This window comes from Salmo trutta, chromosome 40 (genome assembly GCF_901001165.1).
Source record: "Salmo trutta chromosome 40, fSalTru1.1, whole genome shotgun sequence".
Taxonomy (NCBI): domain Eukaryota; kingdom Metazoa; phylum Chordata; class Actinopteri; order Salmoniformes; family Salmonidae; genus Salmo; species Salmo trutta.
The window spans coordinates 10,241,942-10,263,996 of record NC_042996.1 but is presented as its reverse complement, the minus strand read 5'-3'; positions in this window follow the sequence as shown (position 1 = coordinate 10,263,996).

Here is a 22,055-nt window from a genome sequence, read left to right as displayed (position 1 = left end):
AAGTTGAGTGTGCAATTCGCATGCTGACTGCAGGAATGTCCCCCAGAGCTATTGCCATATCTCTACCATAAGCTGCCTCCAATGTGTTAGAGAATTTGGCAGTACGTCCAACTGGTCTCAACCGCAGACCACATCCTGCTTCTTCACCTACCGGATCATCTGGACAGCTGATGAAACCGGTATACTTCTGTCTTATAAAGCCCTTTTGTGGGGTTCTGATTGGCTGGGCCTGACTCCCCTGTGAGTGGGCCTATGCCCTCCCAGGTCCACCCATGGCTGTGCACTGCCCAGTCATGTGAAATCTGTAGATTAGGGCCTAATGAATTTATTTCAATTGACTGATTTACTTCTATGAACTGTAACTCAGTAAAATCGATGGAATTGTTGCTTTTTGTGTTTTATATTTTTGTTCAGTGTACTTCTATTGTAAACATGCCTATTGTAGGCTCCCGGGTGGGGTAGTGGTCTAAGACACTGCATCTCAGTGCTAGAGGTGTCACTACAGACCCTGGTTTGATTCCAGGCTGAATCACAACCGGCCATGATTGGGAGTCCCATAGAGTGGCGCACAATTGGCCCAGCGTCGTCTGGGTTTAGCCCGGGGTAGGCCGTCATTATAAATAAGAATTTGTTCTTTAACTGACTTGCCTAGTTAAATACATTCATTTTGAACGGACCAGGTTGTTGTTTCTTCTCTCCTCCACCTAGTCCTAGAATGAACAACGGCCTACCTCCAGTATATGGGGACATATACTCCTGTCTGCAACATGTTTCTAGATTCGATACTAGTTTTTAGATTTGATACTAGTTTCTATTGTGCTTGTGGAATGGATTGGACAGATGCAGATTTCTTGATACCTAACCTCAATTTATCTGATTTCAACTGCTCCCTTTTCACCAGCAGAGGGTACTGTGTGACACAGTATGAATCCAATCACACAAACATGTTAACAGCTCAAAATCGAGGCAAAGCTTTCCCTGTTCCACACAGCACAAGATTCTTCTGTTCGTTAAACTCAATTTCTCTGATCATTGATTCACTCACAACTTAATTTCCTCAGCATGAGCCCCTCACAGGGAAACTATCAGCTATCCGTCAGGAGTTTTGGTGATGGAAAAATGTATCAATCAAGAGATCAGAGTATTGTTGCTCCTAAAAGTCTGTTAAATTGTCTTATTTTATATAGTCTCTACTATGGTCAACAGATAGACAGACATGGGTTGACCATGGAGTTCTCTGTCTGGTGATGAACAACGACCACCACAGCCACAAACATTGTGCCTGTGCAGATAAATACTCACTTGGAAGGAGCAGTGTACTGCATGTGGGGTTGTTTGATTCCTGTGCCCAAGGTGTCATTAGGGCCTTCGGGTTTTGTTCATTAACACATTTGCAGGAGAAGCTGTAACATCTGTGGCTGGTTGACTATGAAGCACAACAGAGCAAAAGGCATATGGTCTTGGTCTCGTTTTTCCTGATTTTAAATATAGCTGGTAAACATACCGAAGGTGTAGTCCTACCTCTCTGTTTTCAGTCACTGGTTATGATACATCCTGTGCAGTCTTTTACCTGAACTGTAAATTATGTTTGTTCTTCTGCTGCCTCCATCTAAAGTGTGTACCAACCAGTGCAGATGCCCAGGTGAGCAGTGTTGAGCTGAGCCCCAGATGTGCTGTCTCTGTCTAGGCAATGGGCAGGCCTATTTACTGCACTCCACTAATCAACCCAGCAGGGAGACCCACAGCTACTGTTGTTTACTCTGCTCCTGTATCCCTGGCCCTAACCTCTCCTCTACGGCCCTATCTGGCCCTGGTCGTTGACATCAGAACAGAGAGAACCCGCGGTAATATACAGTAGCTGTTAACTCCTTTTGGGATTGGGATGCAATGGCAATTATAGAATATTTACTTTGAGAGTTGTAGAATATGTCATGTAATCATTCAACTTGTTAGGTAAAAACCTTTGGCGTGTCCAAATGATGTCATTTATGATGAGGCCTTGTTGAGGTACAGTGTGGACCACATGGGGGTACTAAACACTTGTACATACACTAGTGCACCTGGCTTTCCTCTGTTCACACCTCATTTTGCCTCCACTAATCACACAAACAATAGAGGTGTTGGTCCAGGATGCATTTGGTCATCACACTCAACCCCCCCCCCCCCCCCCCCCCCGCACACACACACACACTTTCTCTATCAGAGGATAGTCATTAGCATTTCTCCCCCCCCTTGGGGTTCTTTGCCCTGGGTGAGTAAATAACAATTGACCGAGGAGGGTGTCAGAGAGCCTGGGATCACAGGACAGTAGCAAGCACAAACAGATGCTGGGTTGGCTGGAGAGGAAATGTACCTTAGCCAAGCGACACGCCACTGTTTGGGCTTGGGACTGTTAATGAGGGACTGTGCCCCGCTCCCTTCCTAGCCCCAGACTATCGCGGGGGGGGGGGGGGGGGGGAGAAGTAGCAGGGGGTGGCAGGTAGCCTAGAGGTTGAGAACATTGGACCAGTAATCAAAAGGTTGCTGGTTCAAATTCCCGAGCTGACTAGGTGAAAAATCCCTTGGGCAAGGCACTTAACCATAATTGCTCATGTAAGTTGCTCTGGATAAATGACTAAAATGTACAAGAGGAGAGGGAGAGGTTTTATTCAGCCAGGGTACAACAGCACCGGACACTGTTATTTTCTGGGTGGAACAGACAAAGCAATGTCCTTTTTTTCTGTTAGAGCAGGCTATTGTGATTCGGTAAGCCGTGTCGGATCATACATGTGTAGAGCTTCCTGAAACACAGTCATGGAAAATGTTCACAGGCATGGAACATATTCGCAATGATTTGCCTTTTTTTACAGGCCTAGTACAGCAGAGTAGTTGGCATTTTCTTATTTTGGCCTTGGCTTTTTGTGAAGGAACACAGTGTTTTGTGATAAAAAAAAGCACTTGGCTGAAATGGCAGCAACCACCTGTGGTTGAATAGCACTTGCCCCCACAGACCTGCCTGAGCCCTGGCCTCCATCAGGAAAAAGCTGTGTTTTCTATTGTAGCTCCCTTCATATGGTTCCTTACTCCACTCGCCTTCACCCAGAGTCACCGACCAATCCTTTTCAGTGGGCTTGTGAACAATAGAGCCAGAACAGAATGTTGAGCCGATGATTGATTCATCTCGACTGTTTTGTTCCAGACACAGAGGTCTGCCCTCCCATGCTCACACCAGCACATCGGGGTGTTTTTGGGTCTGAAACCAGCCAGAATCAGGTCCGGGAGTTATTGACCCTGAGCCATTAGTCACACTTTGGCTCGCCAGCATTGACTCATTCCCAATGTATTTACCCCTAGACTTGAACTAAAGTGGAATTAGTCCCACTGCGCTCACATCGCTCAGCTTTTGTCTCCCATTAACGGCCCTCTATCGCTCTCTCCCTCCCTCTCTCAAACACACATACACACACAGTCAGGGCAGTGTGGTGGCACTGAACGTGGCCTTGGAGTGGAGCCCCATGTGTAACGAGACGGGGGGTCAGGTTGTGTTCCCCAGAGTGTGAGCCCCTGACACCCGACCCAGGCTGAGGGTCACAGGGTTCCCCGTACACCCAGAATCACCCCCAACCCCTGGGCTGGCGGGACAGAGAGACCTGGACCTGTGATGATCCCCAAAAGCACCAGGGATCTTGAGGGGTCAGACAGCCTGCTCAGGCCCTCTGTAGACATAACATACTGACTGGACTACACTCCACACAGACAGGAGACCCTGCCACCAGTACCACACTAAGACAAGAGCTTTTAGCACAGAGAAACTGGAAAACACTGATCTGAAAGAATTGCTGTTTTTAACACAAACATTGTGACAGTAGCATGCTCACATAATGATTGAGGATAATGGGAACACATGGGAGAAACTGACATCAAATCATCAGAATGGTATTTAGGGTTAACTGCAGAAAGTCCTCATGGTGTGCTGTTGTGCCTACAGTACTGAACACAGTGTGGTCCCTGCAGGTCCTGAGGCTCTGTGTCTGTCAGGCTCTGGGCAGATAAGGGACATGCTTAATTAAACACCCTAAAGGCTGTTGAAAGGCACCGGACGCTGCCAGCACGAGAGGACTTAACATCCGAGTGTTCGTCTTTCGCTGAGGTGGTTGTTCAACCAGGAGAGAGGGGGGGGCTAGGCGTGACGGGGCCCAGTTACAGCACCATGCCTGCCAGAGTCATCACAGAGCTGGGGATGGAGGGAGGAGGAGGAGGGGAGGTTTGTGGTGTAAAAAGTAATGTCTTATCCAGATACTCTGCCAGCTCCTAGCCTCTCTCTCTCACCCTGTCGCTCTCCCCCTCTCTCTCCCCCTCTCTCTCCCCCTTCTCTCTCTCCCCCTTCTCTCTCTGTCTCTCTCTCTTCCCCTCTCTCTGTCTCTCTTTCTCTCCCCTCTGTCTCTCTCTCTCCCTGTCTCTCTCTCTCTCTCCCCTCTGTCTCTCGCTCTCTCCCTCCCTCTCCCCCTCTCTCTGTCTCCCTCTCACTCTGGCCTCGGTGTCCATGGCTCCAAGCCTAGAAGAGAGCCCTGTGCCCCAGAGACCAATGGCCCCTCCTCTTCTCCCCTCCTGCACACACACACAGAGACATACACATTCCTGGAGAAAGGGATGGGAGCGTGACAATCGGGAAACAACGGCTGTTAGTTACAGAAAATGCATTACATTGTGGGCAGGGGGAGAGGAGCGGAGGAGAGGAAGTGCTGGGATTAGGCAGTTTGGAGACGGAGAACGGCCCATTTTTACCGTCCGGTAAACTGCTCAGATTTATAAGATCTCTGGGGACACTGATACCCCATCCTTGTCCCATCAGCTCCTGATTTAAAAATATGCCTAAATCAGCGCATGGCAGTTGTCGGTAGGCCATGTGTAGGTCAGAACTGTCATTCACAGGAAAAATAAAGAAAACTTAAATTCCCATCAGGTTGTAAAGGTGTTTGAATAACAATTGTTTGAATATGACATTTCAGAACCTCTACTAAAAACCAACTAATCCCTATGCCTATGTGGCATCAATATATATATGTGTATTTACCTTTATTTAACTAGGCAAGTCAGTTAAGAACAAATTCTTATTTTCAATGACGGCCTAGGAACAGTGGGTTAACTGCCTTGTTCAGGGGGCAGAACAACAGATTTGTACCTTGTCAGCTCGGGGATTCGAACTTGCAACCTTTCGGTTACTAGTCCAACGCTCTAACCAATATGAGTCAGAAACATTTATTCTAGTGTCAAACTTGACTACAGTGTGTAAATAGGATACGTTTGGAACCTCAATGTGTCACAACAAGTATATTAATGTTGGGTTTGGATTACAATTATGTTAACAAATCATACCCCCTTTTACCAAGCTCTACGTGCAAATGGCTCCTCTGCCCACTTCGCTTCATTTCATTGAATGGGGGTCCGTTGTTTCTTTTCTGTGCTTCCAGCAGGATGCACAGACAACTAGTTTGCATGCCCTGCCGAAGGACCATATAATGCGGAATAGGTAGTTGGAGTCCGTTGGTCCCCAGTGGTGGCAGGTATACCGGTAGCTAGACTGCTGGTTATGTGTCTGGTTTTGTATATTTTGAGACTCGTTATCACTATCATAGCGTTAGCCTAACTCAACACAATGCAGATTTGGCTTGGAAACACGATAACATTTCAAAAGACAGTAAATAATTAGTAGGAAAACCTTTTGTCATGGTTGTGATGTCGCCAGATTGACTTTAGATGCAGTATAACTTTAGACAGCTAACTAAGATTGAAGAGACCACTATATTTTAGCATGCTAACATTAGCATTACTAGCTATTTTTGACAAACTTTGCTAGTAACAGTAATGACAACATTGCCATCTCTCTAAAGTAAATTTGACAACATCATAATATGGCAAAGTTGTTTCCTACAAATTATTTTCATACTTTAGCAATGTCATCGTATTTCCATGCATTTCTAAGTTAGCGTAATTTAGATGAAACAGTCACATTAGCCTCCGAGGTGCAACCCATGTCTAGGGGAAAAAATACATATTGTGATACAAGCTAACTCATTTCTGACTTCAACAGTGTACAAATTAGCAGCAACAAACTCAAACCAACCCAGGGATATAGCAAAACATGTCACAGTTGGTTGCATAGTGTGATAGCGTCATCGGCCTGAATCTAATACATTCCTGAGCCAATCAGTCTACATATGTAAAACATAGAATTAGCTTCACATCTGAAGTGAAATAGAAAGGTGAATGCAGGGATCAGGTTGGTTCCACCAAGCTAATCATAACCACCATTGATAATGTAATCAGTGTGTTTGTGTGTGATCGATCAGTCTCTTTTGATAAGGGGAGCTGATCTACGCTGCTCTGCCTACCAATGGGGCGCTGCCGGCAAAGACCTCCCCTCCAGCTGCACTTCTTGTCTGCTCACCAGTGGTCGTACATGGGGAGAACAGATTTAGGTACGTTTTGGATGACCTGTTCAAACTTCAACATGGATTGTTTGTGTATCAGATATTACCTATCCCTAACAGCAATTGGTAATAGAACAGTGATTGTGTGTATGTGTTCTCAGATACATGAGATGCTGGCACTTAACACATGAGGTGATTACTAATAATACAGTTGTGTGTTCACAGAAACATGTATGGAGTCAGTACATGGAGACTTGCAAGATGATGTGATGAAGTCCAGACTGACAAATGGGCTTGATACTGATGTCCCTGAATGAAGAGAGACCTGGCATTTACATTTTACTAGACACAACTTTTACTTGTATTGTCTTTTTTTATTATTGAATTGAATGGTATCAGTCAATATGGGGTGGGAGAACCTGTGTACTCTGCACCAGGATCAGGAAACTCCTATAGTATACGGGACACCACACAGGAAGGCATGACCACTCTGACATGTTTACCAAGGCAGCCCCATTTACCAGACAAAATGCCGACAGGCACAGTATCTGTATCGGCTGGGAATAACAATGAAAGGTGAAAGGTGCGCTTTGTTATATTAGCAGAACATAATATAACAATATATTATATGGGGGGGTGACAGATGGGTGTGTCTTGGTGGTGGCAAGGACACACCCAAGAAACACCCACATCAAACCACACCCCCAAGTTTGGCTTCTGTCATGGCCGCCAGCATTTATTGAGCAAGCCAAAAAACTAGGCCAAGTCAGTGGGTGCATTTTCCCTTTAAAGACATCCTCCAGTGATTATTTTTAACTTTTCATGTTGTGATATCCAAAGTATAAATAAAGTAAAGTACACACACTAAAGGGTAAAAAAAAAAGGTTGTTTTTAAGACAACTGCAAACTTCAAGGAGTTGGTCCAATGGGAAGTCATGATGTCATCGGCCTCCCCCTTGCTCGAGGAACAACAGGAGCAATACAGAATAAAAGAGGAAAGCCCCTCCCCCAGGTAACTGGAGTGACACTTTAAGATATTCAAACCATAACCCAATATAAGAGTCCTTCAGTGGTTTGTTCTCCTTTGCTAGTATAATGGGCTTGTCACTGGCTACCCCATATGAACTATTGTTCACATCGGTGATCATGGAACTAGCTCTCCAGGTAATAGTCTGTGAGAACAGCAGTATCAGAACTTTAAAAGCATCAGAGTCCTCCTGGCATTCATCCAGAACACCCAAATGACCACCAGTTCTCTGTTCCATATTATATTAACGTTAGTCATTTAGCAGACTCTCTTATCCCGAGGGACTTACAGTTAGGACATTATACAGTTATACAGCATTATACAGTTATGGCTAGGTTGGACAACCACATATCACAGTCATAGTACATGTTCCTCAATAAAGTAGCTATCAGCAAATTCAGAGCTAGTAAAGGGGTGGGGAATCTAGTGTGAGTGTTAGTTCATGAAAGTGTTTTAAAAAAAAATGTATTCAGTCTTTTCTATATGAAGTGAACTCATATTTTTCACCATCTCCCTCTGGCCCTCACAGCAATAAATAACACCACTTTCTCTGTTTCCCTCTCTCCCTTCATCCCAGAACAGCTACTGTTCGACTGGTGTATGTCTTTTACTGTGACAGGCCCTCAACCACCGGATGTAGTATCTCCTGTGATCACCCCAGGTCTCGGAAGACCTCTTCAACTACAACAGGAAGCAGTCATACGACCGGGTCACGACCCCTCTTATAACACCATGAGTCAAGCGGAGCCCACCCCGTGAGCCGCAGTGGAAGGTTCCGGTCTCACCGAGGAGCAAGGTGTGGAAGGATTGTCAGGGGAAGAGAGGGAGACCTAGTCAGCGCGTCAGAATGAGGAAAAGAAAGAGAGTGGGAAAGAAAGAGAGAGAGAGAGGAGGAGAGGAAACATCTGTCAGATAGCAGCCGTGTAACATCATTACACACAAGGCCCACCGGCTCACCTAACACGGCCACAGCTGGGTCTAATACAGCCTCCATCCATAGGGGAAACTACTGTGTGACCCGCCATAGTCAGAACTATGTACACATCCAGCCAGGAGGCACCAGGGAGGGGATGATGGTGATGCCTAAGCCCACAATCGAGACTCATTGGGGAAGTGTCTGTGCCAGAGCCCCAAGCTTCTGGCCTGAACACAGGGCTGACATTATGTGAGCTATTCAAATGTTTTTGTTTGACCGCACTTCATTTTTGGCTTTTTTTTGTTTTTGGACGAGAGGAGAGAGGCGGTGACTGAGGAGTGTGAGAGATAGATACTGAGAGAGAGTAATTTGCCGCATGTGTTGGATGTTAGTAAGACTGATTCATTTAACTGTGTTTTCTTTTAACAAGCGATATTTACACTCTCATTAAACTCTTCTATAGAGAATTGGTGAATGATATAATGTTGCTGTGTGATGTTGATGTATTTCTCACTGGCCTTATCACACGCCGGGTAATTCTAGAACTATCTGCTCCTTTACAGCAATAGGCATCATTTTTAACAAATGAGCCAGGTTTCTTCTGTTGGATTTATGCCTTGCCAAACTCTGGTATTTGTCCCTGTGCCAGCTGTTTTCTTAGCGGAGGTAAATCTCGATAAATCAATAGGAGTTAATCTGCTGAGAAGACTGTGTGCTGGCCTGTCTAAAAGGCCACTTCATCTCTATTGGTTCCAGATCATGAATCAAGTCCTCAATGAAGAATCAACGGAGAAGTGACATTCAGATAGCAGGCTCAGTGTTCCTGAGCAATGATATGGGAAACAGAGAAGTCCCATATTTTAAAGGGGTATGGTATAGTGCTGGACCCAATACCCCAGGTATGCATCTTTTTTTTCAGGAGGTCGTTTCAACTCCGACATAAAACCATTCTTCCTCTAGCACTGTCTCAATTAGGCAGATGGTCTATGTCTCTGTATGGTAAGCTGATCGGAATGCTATGTTATTTGACATGTAACCCTAGCTTCACCGCCACAGTCAACGAGGACGTTTTCGAGGTGAAATAGTGCAGGAGATTGGTGCAAATCATTTCTATGATCGCTCGTGTGTCATGCAGGGTAAGGCCTTGGAATTCCGTGCATTCTGGACTCTGTGTTTCATACTGAAAGATTTCACCTTCCGTACATTGGCAAAATGTCACATAACCTGTCGCTGGGGACGAGGTAAGACCAGTCTGAGTTCAAAATGGACTCCTTCAGATGTCTCCTCTCTATTGCAACATATTCAAAGAGTGTCTTCGTACTGTAGAGAAAGGTCAAAGGTGTTGATTTGACCTTGTGTGCATCAATCACTCCTCTATACTGTATGTCAGGGGCAGAGGGAGAGATTGGAGGAGGGCGGGACTGTGGCCCAGTGGGGTGTATGTATATAGGCTGGTCTAGCTGAAATCTGATGAGCAGGAGAGAGAGAGAGAGAAAGAGGAGGAGGAGAGGATTTCAGGTTCTCGGGGCTTGAACCCAGCACGACCCCAGTGTGTTGATACAGGATGCCCTCCTGCCCCTTTAACCCCACCACCACCACTACTCTCCCACCCCCATACAAATCTTAGGGAATTATTGAATAGGGTCCCTCATTGATCGAGCCACATTTTTACCCAGTTTCAGTTGCAGCATAAGGAGATAGTTATCATTCAATCCAGTTAAATGATCAAATAAGATCTGTTTCATTTCATTCATCATGTTTGTTTTTTTTGGTCAAATCAATGGAGTAATATTACAAAGAGACAAGGTAGACATAGAAGATGGTTGTGTTTGATATACATTATCATTCAGAAGTTTAGGGTCACTTAGAAATGTCCTTGTATTTGAAAGAAAACCACATTTTTTGTCCATTAAAATAACATCAAATTCATCAGAAATACAGTGTAGACATTGTTAATGTTGTAAATTACTATTGTAGCTGGAAACAGATTTTTTATGGAATATCTACATAGGCGTACAGAGGCCCATTATCAGCAACCAGCACTCCTGTGTTCCAATGGCATGTTGTATTAGCTAATTCAAGTTTATAATTTTAAAAGGCTAATTGATCATTAGAAAACCTGTTTGCAATTATGTTAGCACATCTGAAAACTGTTGTTCTGACTGAAGAAGCAATAAAACTGGCCTTTAGACTAGTTGGAGCATCAGCATTTGAATGGTAGTGTAGGTTGTCTCAGATCACTTTCCTCTACTACCATCTGATCCTCTGGGACCATGGTGATAGCTCCCCACTGGGCACAGACGTCAGTTCAACGTCTAGTTTTGATTTACATTTAGTTGAGTTATCAACTAATGTGAATTCATGGTGAAATCAATGCAAAATGTCACCATGTCATTGGATTTAGGTAAAACGTTGGGTGATAAAAAGGTGAAATTCCCTTACGTTGATGACTTTTTTCAAAACTCTATCAGTTTTCCAATTTTTGGGGTTCAAATGACGTGGAAGCAACGTTGATTCAACCAGTTTTTGCCCAGTGGGTAATATGTGAGAAGAGGCTAGCTGTGTGGCAGTCAGAAGCCTCTCTTCAGGAGGTTGTTATTGAATCCAGGTCCCCTGGGGACCACACGCTGAGATGACATCACAGGGTCTCCGTTCAATAACAACATCTACACAACCCTCTTTGAATCTGTTTGTTGTGACTCACGTATGAGTGATGGGTCACTTGGAATAAAAGTACAATGATTGACTAGCCATGAAATTAGGTAATATTATAATTTTATGCATTTTTGAAGAATCGAGAATTCACTCCACAGGAATCTTAAACCATAACCACTTATTTTTAGAAAACGTAACTCAAGACCTGGAGTGAGAATTGGCAAAGATACAATTGCACTTATCTGATGTATTTGACAATAAAAAATATTTAAATTGCCCATTCTCCATTCCTACACAGACTACATATTTCCAGTGTGGAGATGTACATTCCTCTGTGGTGTTCCTCTGAAAGGCGTAGGCCCAAAACAGTGATGATATACAAGCAGTCTGTCTGGGGCGTCAGTGTGTCCGAACTGAGAGCACAACAGGGGCGCTCCAGACCTCTCCAATCCCTCCTATGTCTCATCCTCTCCCTGACCCTCATTACTTCTTCATGTGAGAACCGTGAAGAGATGACTAAAACACAAGCATTCCCCCCAAATGAACTCCTCACTCACTAAGAATGTCAACTGACCACGGTGCTACAAATCTCTTTAGCTCTGTCTCATAAAAACAACGTCTGAACCCAGAAAATGAACTCACACAGACAGAGGAGTGTTGTCTTTCATCGCTGGCACTGGCAGTGTGTTGATGCACTATTAAAGCCATGTATATTCATAGCTTAACGTTACCGGGTTTGTGTTTTGATAATTCGGTTGGAGCCAGGGAGGCGGTTCTTCCCAGTGTGTTGGAGCCAGGGCCTGTGATGACTGGGCACGCTGATTAGGGAGTTAGCGAGGGTGGCTACAGATGGACCCTAGCTCGTGCTACGGTTTCAGCGCCCCACTGTTGTAAACTGTGGGTGGGCATGGGGATAAAACACAGCCCAGGTTAGGCATTGTTTATGCTAGGTGTCTGTGGTTCAACATTCACCACAGGGGTGTGCAGCGCCCTTATGTCTCTGTTAGCAGTAAGATGCTAGAACCACCTACATTGAAGCTAATGTCCAAGTTACCATCAAAACTTTTGCTTATTCAGATTTTCGCCCCTCTTAGAATAAGGTAAATATTCATATACAAAACAAGTAAGTTATTACGGCACAGGCTTATTGCATGCTGTTGTCCCTCGTAACTCTGAGTCGTTGCGATCTTTGCCTAATCCACCTCGACAGGGTAGTCTGCTGGAGGTCTCTGGATGGCCTCCCAGGCTGGAAGTGTGGTGTGTGTGGGGGGGGCGCTCCACCTGTCTCCCTGCCCCGAGCACTGAGGGTCAGCCTAGGGCCTGAGTGGTGGTCCTCCACCCCATCAACGCTAAACAGTGTGAAACAACAAATGAACTGCAGCACCACCCATGCAAATGTCAGCTACAGCAAGCGCTGGCTTTACAAACGACCTGCCACACACCCAGGATCCTGTTGTGTGGTCTCATATGAAAACACTGAGTATACCAAGCATAAGGAACACCTTCCTAACTGCAATGCTTCCCGCAGTTGTGTCAAGTTGGCTGGATGTCCTTTCGGTGGTGGACCATTCTTGATACACACGAGAAACTGTTGAGCGTGAAAAACCCAGCAGCGTTACAGTTCTTGATACAAACCGGTGCACCTGGAACCTACTACCATACCCTGTTCAAATATTTTGTCTTCACCCTCTGAATGGCACACATACACAATCCATGTCTCAATTGTCTCACGGCTTAAAAATCCATCTTTAACTTGTCTCCTCCCCTTGATCTATATATTTTTTATTTATTTAACCTTTATTTAACTTCATCTACAGGGATTGAAGTGGATTTAACAAGTGACATCAATAAGGGATCATATATTTCACCTGGATTCACCTTGTCAGTCTATGTCATGGAAAGAGCAGGTGTTCTTAATGTTTTGTACACTCAATGTATATCCCCTTTGTCAGGAGGATGGTCATTTTCATTCAGATACTTGCATCAATAAAGCCTCTGTGCATCTATGTTGCAGTCTATTATAGTAACTGTGATCTTAGATGAACACACCCCAGCAAAGTAAAGTAACATTTGTGATATTCATCATACTTTAAAGAAAGATCACATCTGGAATTTGCAGGGGTCCTGTGACTAGGTGTCACATTCCTGACAATGCCGTTACAGATGCTTAGAAACACAGCCATTGGTTGCCACATACTGACAGGAGGTATCAGACCAATAGTGCAACCAAGCATCCCATGCACCAATAGTATTTCATTGGCATGTGGTCTCATGTTTTGGTGATGTGTGTTGTTGTATTTTGACATGATGTGATGTCAGATAAGCATCTTACCCGGGGTCCAACATGTAATGCCAGGGTGTTCGAGTGACACGGTCACCTCCCTGAGAAGTTCTTGAAAGTGCATACGTGCGTGTTTTGCTTGTGTGTGTGTGTGTGAGCACGAGTGAGAGTATGTGTATGAATGTGTGTCTGTCAGTGTGCTCTGTGAAAATTGTGAAATCCATTGACAGGGGAGCGGAGAGGGGGGGGGTTAGTAGGCAATGTTCTGATTCCGGAATCCTTGCTCTCCCCTCGCTACCGTTCCACCCATAAATCAGGGGAGCGTGACTAAACCCACCGGTAACAGGAGCCGGGCCGGCGCTCCCCCGTGGAACCAGGGCCTGCACGTCAGCATTTCAGCACGCCCTGCAGTAAGGCCCCGCCGAAGCCCCACGGGCCCCTGGAGACCCCTGGAAACCAAACAGTGAGGTCAGCATTGGGCTCAGAGAGAGAGAGAACACACAGAGAGAGAGAACACAAAGATCCAGGGCCACTGCCAGAGAGACTGGACCTGGGATTAAGTCATTAAGGACAGCCATCACCTTAAGCCACCACTGGGGATCCTCTGTGAAGCTGCTGTAAAAAGATACCCTCTGTTCTCATGTATTGATTTTATCTCTGCAGAGAACTGGTGGTGACTTTCTTCTGTTAGCTCAGAGGCAAGGAATATTCTTGGAGGAGTGCTGGGGTTTGAATCAGATCTTTGGAAGATTTCTGCTACATTGCTAAACAACATTAAAAAACACTTCATGAGTGAATTTCCATTTGATAGATGACTGCCTCGGTGGAAGAACAAAATAATAAAAGAGTTGTGAACGTGCTGAGAATGAGGCTTTACCACTGTCTCTCCTGTACTGGACCCAGTATTCACTATCATAGCACTGAGAATGAGGCTTTACCACTGTCTCTCCTGTACTGGACCCAGTATTCACTATCATAGCACTGAGAATGAGGCTTTACCACTGTCTCTCCTGTACTGGACCCAGTATTCACTATCATAGCACTGAGAATGAGGCTTTACCACTGTCTCTCCTGTACTGGACCCAGTATTCACTATCATAGCACTGAGAATGAGGCTTTACCACTGTCTCTCCTGTACTGGACCCAGTATTCACTATCATAGCACTGAGAATGAGGCTTTACCACTGTCTCTCCTGTACTGGACCCAGTATTCACTATCATAACACTGAGAATGAGGCTTTACCACTGTCTCTCCTGTACTGGACCCAGTATTCACTATCATAACACTGAGAATGAGGCTTTACCACTGTCTCTCCTGTACTGGACCCAGTATTCACTATCATAGCACTGAGAATGAGGCTTTACCACTGTCTCTCCTGTACTGGACCCAGTATTCACTATCATAACACTGAGAATGAGGCTTTACCACTGTCTCTCCTGTACTGGACCCAGTATTCACTATCATAGCACTGAGAATGAGGCTTTACCACTGTCTCTCCTGTACTGGACCCAGTATTCACTATCATAACACTGAGAATGAGGCTTTACCATTGTCTCTCCTGTACTGGACCCAGTATTCACTATCATAACACTGAGAATGAGGCTTTACCACTGTCTCTCCTGTACTGGACCCAGTATTCACTATCATAGCACTGAGAATGAGGCTTTTCCACTGTCTCTCCTGTACTGGACCCAGTATTCACTATCATAACACTGAGAATGATGCTTTCCCATTGTCTCTCCTCTGCACCCTACACTGGACCCAGTCCCAGTATTCACTATCATAGCACTGAGAATGATGCTTTTCCATTGTCTCTCCTCTGCACCCAGTCCCAGTATTCACTATCATAGCACTGAGAATTATGCTTTTCCATTGTCTCTCCTCTGGACCCAGTCCCAGTATTCACTATCATAACACTGAGAATTATGCTTTTCCATTGTCTCTCCTCTGGACCCAGTCCCAGTATTCACTATCATAGCACTGAGAATTATGCTTTTCCATTGTCTCTCATTTGCACCCAGTCCCAGTATTCACTATCATAACACTGAGAATGAGGCTTTTCCATTGTCTCTCCTCTGCACCCTACACTGGACCCAGTCCCAGTATTCACTATCATAGCACTGAGAATGATGCTTTTCCATTGTCTCTCCTCTGCACCCAGTCCCAGTATTCACTATCATAGCACTGAGAATGATGCTTTTCCATTGTCTCTCCTCTGGACCCAGTCCCAGTATTCACTATCATAACACTGAGAATTATGCTTTTCCATTGTCTCTCCTCTGGACCCAGTCCCAGTATTCACTATCATAGCACTGAGAATTATGCTTTTCCATTGTCTCTCCTTTGCACCCAGTCCCAGTATTCACTATCATAACACTGAGAATGAGGCTTTTCCATTGTCTCTCCTTTGCACCCAGTCCCAGTATTCACTATCATAGCACTGAGAATGATGCTTTTCCATTGTCTCTCCTTTGCACCCTGTACTGGACCCAGTCCCAGGATTCACTATCATAACACTGAGAATGATGCTTTTCCATTGTCTCTCCTTTGCACCCTGTACTGGACCCAGTCCCAGGATTCACTATCATAACACTGAGAATGATGCTTTTCCATTGTCTCTCCTTTGCACCCTATACTGGACCTAGTCCCAGTATTCACTATCATAGCACTGAGAATGATGCTTTTCCATTGTCTCTCCTTTGCACCCTATACTGGACCCAGTCCCAGTATTCACTATCATAGCACTGAGAATGATGCTTTTCCATTGTCTCTCCTTTGCACCCTGTACTGGACCCAGTCCCAGGATTCACTATCATAACACTGAGAATGATGCTTTTCCATTGTCTCTCCTTTGCACCCTGTACTGGACCCAGTCCCAGGATTCACTATCATAACACTGAGAATGATGCTTTTCCATTGTCTCTCCTTTGCACCCTATACTGGACCCAGTCCCAGTATTCACTATCATAGCACTGAGAATGATGCTTTTCCATTGTCTCTCCTTTGCACCCTACACTGGACCCAGTCCCAGTATTCACTATCATGGCAGCCCTATTATCACCTGTCCATATAATTTCTTGAAGTCCATTTTCCTACACACCCTCCTACACTTAAATTATACACACATGTGTAACACTATATCTAATAACATCCACCACAGTAACACTAGAGCTTTTACAGTATTAAAACAGCTGGGGGTGACATCCAGGATGAGTGGAATGCGGGTGTGATGGTGCAGTGTGTGTGTGTGTGTGTGTGTGTGTGTGTGTGTGTGTGTGTGTGTGTGTGTGTGTGTGTGTGTGTGTATGTGTATGTGTGTGTGTGTGTGTGTGAGTTTGTGTGTGTGTCTCTAGGACAGCTTAGAGATGGGATAGCTGATCCATCCTATCCTCGTCTTGTTTGTTTTCAGACTTGTTTACAAGAGGTCCTTCCTGCAGCACGTGGAGAACCTGTATGTCAACAACAACACTCACCATCCAGGAGAACCTGTCTGCCAACAACAACACTCACCATCCAGGAGAACCTGTCTGCCAACAACAACACTCACCATCCAGGAGAACCTGTCTGCCAACAACAACACTCACCATCCAGGAGAACCTGTATGTCAACAACAACACCCACCATCCAGGAGAACCTGTCTGCCAACAACAACACTCACCATCCAGGAGAACCTGTCTGCCAACAACAACACTCACCATCCAGGAGAACCTGTCTGCCAACAACAACACTCACCATCCAGGAGAACCTGTCTGCCAACAACAACACTCACCATCCAGGAGAACCTGTCTGCCAACAACAACACTCACCATCCAGAAGAACCTGTATGTCAACAACAACACCCACCATCCAGGAGAACCTGTCTGCCAACAACAACACCCACCATCCAGGAGAACCTGTCTGCCAACAACAACACTCATCATCCAGGAGAACCTGTCTGCCAACAACAACACTCACCATCCAGAAGAACCTGTCTGCCAACAACAACACTCACCATCCAGGAGAACCTGTCTGCCAACAACAACACTCACCATCCAGGAGAACCTGTCTGCCAACAACAACACTCACAATCCAGGAGAACTTGTATGTCAACAACAACACTCACCATCCAGGAGAACCTGTATATCAACAACAACACTTACCATCCAGGAGAACCTGTATGTCAACAACAACACCCACCATCCAGGAGACCCTGTCTGCCAACAACAACACTCACCATCCAGGAGAACCTGTCTGCCAACAACAACACCCACCATCCAGGAGAACCTGTCTGCCAACAACAACACTCACCATCCAGGAGAACCTGTCTGCCAACAACAACACCCACCATCCAGGAGAACCTGTATGTTAACAACAACACCCACCATCCAGGGGAACCTGTCTGCCAACAACAACACCCACCATCCAGGAGAACCTGTCTGCCAACAACAACACTCACCATCCAGGAGAACCTGTATGTCAACAACAACACTCACCATCCAGGAGAACCTATATGTCAACAACAACACTCACCATCCAGGAGAACCTGTATGTCAACAACAACACTCACCATCCAGGAGAACCTGTCTGCCAACAACAACACTCACCATCCAGGAGAACCTGTCTGCCAACAACAACACCCACCATCCAGGAGAACCTGTCTGCCAACAACAACACTCACCATCAGGGAGGAATGCCTACCATGCCTGCTGCAGTTGGCCCTGGCTACAGCACAGCATACCTCCCACAGACACACACGCGGTCAGACAGATGGACGGACGGACAGACGGACACACCGCCAGCGCAGGCAAGCACACATATGCAAGCCTGCACACACACACACACATACATACACACACTCCCCTCACTCACTCGCCACACCATCATCAATACCCAATTACCACGTCCTGTGTTTGGACAGTAAAGTTAGATCATGCAGGTTGGCTCCCTAGGCCCTTCCAGAGCAACCTGTTGAGCGTAATTCATGTGAGTGTCAAATGTGGGAATCCAGGGATACTCTTACTATTGGTGGACCACACATCTGGATGGGCTGGGCTTCAGCGCTTAGCCATTTATCACCATTATATGGATCAATTATAACTCAGATTACATTTATAGCCATCACAAGGTAGAGCAGACCCACATACCAGACATTTTAGACAGGGATATATAGTGCAGGGTCATTTATACTTATAGACAAGTTGGTGTGCGCAAGCAGCGCAACTATAGGGCAAAACATACGGGGTTGGCTTAGATTGTTGACAGCATGTAAACAATATTTTGTCTGCAACGTTTATTGAAAACATAAATACATTTGCACAATGAGTACTTGTCTCTCGAATACATCGTTCCAGTTGTTGGTTAGATAGCTAACACATTTTAGCCATATTAGCATAGACATGAAATCAGTCAAAACACCTCAAAACAAGACATGGTATGAAGAACAAGATGAAACCAACTGAAACGAGCCTCTTAAAATTCCCCACATGGCAGTTTCTTGTCATTGTTGCTAGCAGTCTGGCCATCTAGAATCACAACAACACGCTGACTTCTGCCCCATTGAGGCGTGTGCATTTTTTTTGTGACGTTGTCAGCTAACCCACCTATTGGGAACTGGTCACATGTCACAGAGAGACAAATAAATCTATAAATCATGGTAAAAGTGAATAATTAACTTCCTCGTTTGATCTTCATGTCATGCTTTACACCATTTTATATTTTGGTAATGGAGGCTCAAAATCAGAATTGAAAAAACATTTAAGAAGAGAATTGGGTCCAACTAAAAGATGTAATCTTCAAAGCCAGAATGCTTAGTTTGCCTGTAGAAGTTTGTCGACTCAAAATGAACGGAGTACCCTGAATGGTGTACCCTGAATGGTGTACCCTGAGTGGAGTACCCTGAATGGTGTACCCTGAGTGGAGTACCCTGAGTGAGGTACCCTGAGTGGAGTACCCTGAGTGGAGTACCCTGAGTGAGGTACCCTGAGTGGAGTACCCTGAGTGGAGTACCCTGAGTGAGGTACCCTGAGTGGAGTACCCTGAGTGGAGTATCCTGAGTGAGGTACCCTGAGTGAGGTACCCTGAGTGGAGTACCCTGAGTGAAGTATCCTGAGTGAGGTACCCTGAGTGAGGTACCCTGAGTGGAGTACCCTGAGTGAGGTACCCTGAGTGGAGTACCCTGAGTGGAGTACCCTGAGTGAGGTACCCTGAGTGAGGTACCCAGAATGGAGTACCCTGAGTGAAGTATCCTGAATGGAGTACCCTGAGTGGAGTACCCTGAGTGAGGTACCCTGAGTGAGGTACCCGGAATGGAGTACCCTGAGTGAAGTATCCTGAATGGAGTACCCTGAGTGGAGTACCCTGAGTGAGGTACCCTGAGTGAGGTACCCAGAATGGAGTACCCTGAGTGAAGTATCCTGAATCAAGTATCCTGAATGGAGTACCCTGAATGGAGTACCCTGAGTGGAGTACCCTGAGTGAGGTACCCTGAGTGAGGTACCCTGAGTGAGGTACCCGGAATGGAGTACCCTGAGTGAAATATCCTGAATGGAGTACCCTGAATGGTGTACCCTGAGTGAAGTACCCTGAGTGAGGTACCCGGAATGGAGTGCCCTGAGTGAAGTATCCTGAATGGAGTACCCTGAATGGTGTACCCTGAGGGGAGTATCCTGAGTGAAAATATAAAAAAAGGGTTTTCTGTTTCAAAGACTTCCAACACTGCTTTAGGAGACATGACTTTGTTCTTTACCAACAGTGGCTTTATGGCTATCATATTCTAGCATCCATTCAACTAAAGCTTCATTTCTCCTAGTAGCTGTTGTTTTAATGACATGGACCCGATATAACCAATAACACAAGACAGCGGTAGCCCTCTCCTCAGTCTTTAACACTGACATTTGTCAATATCCTATTAGTTTCTCTTGGAGCCTGTGAGTTTATTCTACAAAGCCTGTTGTTGCTTTTTATCCCATGCCTACATTAGAGCTGATTTTCATTGTAACCAAAACGGTATACTGGCTTACTGACTTCTAGAAAAACTAATATTGGGGGCCATTGTCTCGGTGGTTGCTATGGCGACGTCACACGTTCTCTGGTGATTGGATTTATTTCGGTCTTATCGCTGGCTACATCATCATTCCCCCCGGCAGAGTGATATTAATGATAGCAATGTCTCACCAGATCATTTACAGCCGTTTACATTGAAGCACACTGCTACAAAGCACCCAAGTCTCATTAAAGTGCTCTGCTGATGCCCTTTGTTCTAAAACCTTCTCAGCACCATTCATGACATATACTAGTTTTATGTGTTTTACACATATCGTCTCAACTGTAAGAGAGGCCAGGGTGGGGGTAGGGGGTTAACGTTTTACCCCTCTGTCCAGATAAGGGGTCTCGTCTGGGGGTCAAGGCCAGCACCCAATGACCCCCCTCTAAGTCCCCATGAGTGACCGTGTCTGGATACACACAAGCCACTGGCTAACACCCACAATCCATCACTCTGCTGAATGAGGACAGAATGAATCCCCAAGGAATGTGATTTGTCCATACCAAATCAGTATTATCTGTGAAGTGACAAGCTGTTGAGTCCTGTCCACACTGTCGAAGGAGACATAACCTGTGATGTGGATTGTAAAAAGACATGTAACACATGTCCTCCTCTCGTCCTCCGTACAGTAGCCTGTTATTTTCTGTTGCTTGTTATTGTTAGCCTCAATCTTCAGGGAACAACTCTATGAGCCAGTCCGTCAGTAACACACCGTTTGTGTGGGTCCGTGATGATCAGTCCGTGGCCAGGTTGCAACACTCTCATGATTCAGCCTCATAATGTAATGCTGTGATTGTGAGGTCATAGAGAGTTAGCTAGCAGCGTGTGGAGCCTGCGCCAGCCTCTCTCCCTCGCTAATTGATGCACTTCAGCCGCTGGCCTCTTTGAACTGAATCCCCCGCGTCCACCCGGGAGAATGCAGATGGCATCATTATTTCCCCCTCTGCTTTGAAACTCAAGCCCCCGATGATGACCCAGAGCTCTCGGCGCTGCCACGGCCGCCAGTGAGAGGACCCGTCTGTTTGCTTTGCATTAAGAAACAGTGTGCCCTGGCCCGCGTCGCTGGCTGCGCCACTGTTGTTGCTTTCTAGTACACTTGACACGGGTCTGTGTTTGAGGGATCCAGGCACCGGGGCTTAGGATTGTTGTTGGGAAGAGATGCTATCATCAGTAGCCACAGACGGGGCAGTAGCCCTGAGAGTCCCTGGGGGATGCTGCATCATAGCTGGGCTGGGTCAGGGAGGAGAGCCCTTGTTTGTGTAGTGCTTTAGCCCCTGTGTGATAGCAGAGATGACTGGCGGTACTCCAGCTCTGGCTCCACTCTCTCCTATGAGCTGGGCAGGGCAGCTGTTAGACCCTGATCCTGCCTTTTCCCCTCCATTCAGAACCAGCATTAGGCCTTAATACCAGTCCCCACACAACTGCAGCCTGGTATCTGTTCAGACAGTATCTGAGAGGACCGGTTCCCCTCCTGAGCCTCCTAGGGGGACAGACGGGCAGGGGTTTTATCTGGGGTGAAATACATCCAGGGCTTGAGGCCATTTAGAAGAGGAGAGAGCGGACTTCTACAAACATGACCTGTCAATGTGAAGCGCTACAACCAACGTGTCTCCGGTTTCTGTCTCCCCTGGCAACATGAGGACAACGTTTTTTAATGACAATATCTCATGGGACAGGTTTGTGATACCGTTGACGATGTATATGAATTATGAAACTATGAAACTGTAAACGGTCAATGGATAAA